The 2,255-nt window shown below is 52.2% G+C and overlaps 1 protein-coding gene and 1 long non-coding RNA gene across 6 annotated transcripts in view; one reads left to right on the forward strand and one right to left on the reverse strand.

Annotated features, from left to right (window-relative positions):
* CXXC4 (CXXC finger protein 4) overlaps positions 1 to 2,255 on the forward strand; it is a 29,075-nt gene that overhangs the window by 767 nt on the left and 26,053 nt on the right. The window contains exon 3 of one of the 5 annotated variants that reach the window (XM_071431814.1): positions 933 to 1,065. The exons of 3 other annotated variants lie outside the window; for them this stretch is intronic. The gene's annotated coding sequence lies outside the window, so the exon portion shown is untranslated. Of the gene's footprint in view, positions 1 to 650; positions 1,066 to 2,255 lie in introns of those variants that run through there. One more of the 5 variants, XM_071431815.1, reaches the window with a different exon arrangement.
* Positions 1 to 2,255, reverse strand: part of LOC139592244 (uncharacterized) — a 3,330-nt gene continuing 1,075 nt past the window's right edge. Inside the window, exons 2-4 of the long non-coding RNA XR_011679947.1 lie at positions 1,147 to 1,256; positions 595 to 680; positions 1 to 448 (exon numbers count right to left, since the gene is read on the reverse strand). This is a non-coding gene — a long non-coding RNA (uncharacterized lncRNA). The remainder of the gene's footprint in view (positions 449 to 594; positions 681 to 1,146; positions 1,257 to 2,255) is intronic.

Genomic DNA, 2,255 nt, shown 5'->3' on the forward strand with positions numbered 1-2,255 from the left:
TTGTTTTTTTGGTTTTTTTTTTTAATTTTGGGTTTGTCGGGTCCTCTTTTTTTTCTGTTGTTCTTGTTATCTGGGATCGTAAAAGTAGATTAATGTTAGACTTGGGCAATAAAAGGCGTCGCTGTATTAATTTATTAATTAATCTGCACCCGCCCCTCCTCCTGAATCTTAAATATGACCTTTGATCTCTCTGTCTTTGGCAGAGCAGACATGCAATATTGAACATGTACGGTCACATTTAGCTTAAGCAGGGACAGAATCGCAAAGCCCGGCTAGCAATTTCTATTTATTTATTTCATTCGTGGAAAAGAGGGCGATAGTTAGAGGGGGAGGGAAATCAATAACTGCGTCTCGGGTACCCTTTTCATGCTCCGGAGATGCATCGATTAAACAATAATGACCCGGTTGGTGGGTACCATCATTTTCTCGCTGCTGGTGGCAATAAAGCCTGAGAGGGGATCGCGGGGAGAGAAAAGGTAGCCAGTGAGGGAAGGTTTTGTGGAGAGAAGCCAGTTTAATGCTGGGGGAAATAGGGCAAGAAAATGCATATGACTTCTGGCATAAAGGGCTGAACGCTAACATTTTATTCCTTACCAGATGCGTGGCTTTCGTACACATGGCTGGCAAAACTAGTTTTATTGAGTAGTTGTTATCGAGGACATGCAGCTAGGTTTTCCTTTCTGGAAACGAGAGAGATTGTTTTTTGGTTTTTTGTTTTTTTGGTTTTTTTTTCTGTAAGCAAATCCTTCGCATCCCTCCACAAGACGACGCTTAGCCTAGAGCTTTCCGGGGCAGCCTTTGTATTGCCACTAGACCTCTGAAGGCAGCGAGAGTCTGGGTTTTTCCCTGACGTGGAAACACAGAGGTGGCTCCTGCGAGCTCGGGGTCGTTTTTTTTCTTTTTTTTTTTTTTTTTTTTTTTTCCGACGGAAGGGCGGCCGCCAGTCCCCAGTGCAGCCGGGGGTGAGGTTCCTTCTGTAGATTTACGCTCCCTTCATCTGGATTTGTTTACATAAAGCCCGCTTTCAGAGCACGACGTTGGGAGAAGACGAAGTTTTTGCACTCGGTAGGTTGGGCTGCAAACGGTTCATTAATCTAATTATGATCGTAATTACCGTAATGGATAACCATTTTGAACTAAACATACCAGAGTCTGGAAACTAGACGTAGCCCCACGAGTGCCTCACGAGTGAGCGTTTCTGATAGCCCTGCATCAGAAAAGATGCTGGAAATATCTGAACTATTCAGGTAGAGCATCTGGAAAACAAAGAGGCAGTGTTCATAAACTGAGGGCTTTTTAAGTTATGCTTATGTTTTGCTTTAGTTCGCTCAGGCTGCCATAATTTACCTTCTTCATTGCCATGAACTAAAATACTCCCCTTCACCTCCTTGGGGGAGAAAGGGGGCGGTAGGAAATAAAACGGACGCCGTGTCCTTAGCCCCCTCCTAAACTTTCCCAGCCGGGAGCAGAAAGCCATCTTTCCCCGATGGGGGCTAGCTCAGCAGGTACAGGGCTAGTTCAGCAGGTACAGGACGTGCCCTCCCGAGCGTTCCCGGGCTGTCTCTCGGCGAAGCCCCCTGCCCCGCGGCGCCTACGGAGGGGCTGTCCCCGTCTCGGTGTGTGTGTCCCCAGCCCTCCCTGCGCAGCCCCCGGCGGCGGTGACGGGGAATCCTCCCCGAGAGGCTGGGATAAATACTCCGTCGTTAGTACAGCTGCAGGCGCCGGGATCACAAGCTGTGAAATTGCTTAAGTATTTTTTTTTAACCTAGCCCCGTGCCCCCCGCGGCCTGCAGGCAGCCCCCCCGTACCCGGAGGTGGCGGGGGGGTCGGGGAAGCCGGTGCCGCCGCAACCAGCGCCCGGCGGAGCCAGCTGTGCCGGCAGGCAGCTAATGACCGCCGGGCTCAGAAGGACACCGTGGCAGCTGGCGGCTCCCTCCCCCACCTCCTTCTTTTTTCTTTTTTTTTCTAATTCCTTTTATTTATTTTCCCCCTCGCTCTTTCTCCCCGCCTTTTCATTTTTCCCGGTGCTGGTAGGTGGGCAGCTCCCTGCCCCCGTGTCGTGTCCCCCGCCCCCCAGCTTGTCCCGGGACCGGGTTTGCCCCACCCGGGCGGGCGCTGCGAGCGCTCTGCCCGCGGGTACGGCGAGACGTGTGTCCCCCACCCGCGTGTGCTCCCCCCTCCCCCGGGGTGGCCGTGGGCGGCCGTCAGCGCCCCCCGCGCGCGAACCCCCTCGGAAATGACTTTTTGTGTTTCAG

The sequence above is a fragment of the Agelaius tricolor genome, unplaced genomic scaffold (assembly GCF_023055355.1).
Source record: "Agelaius tricolor isolate 1412-34295 unplaced genomic scaffold, bAgeTri1.0.p SCAF_8, whole genome shotgun sequence".
In the NCBI taxonomy this organism is placed as follows: domain Eukaryota; kingdom Metazoa; phylum Chordata; class Aves; order Passeriformes; family Icteridae; genus Agelaius; species Agelaius tricolor.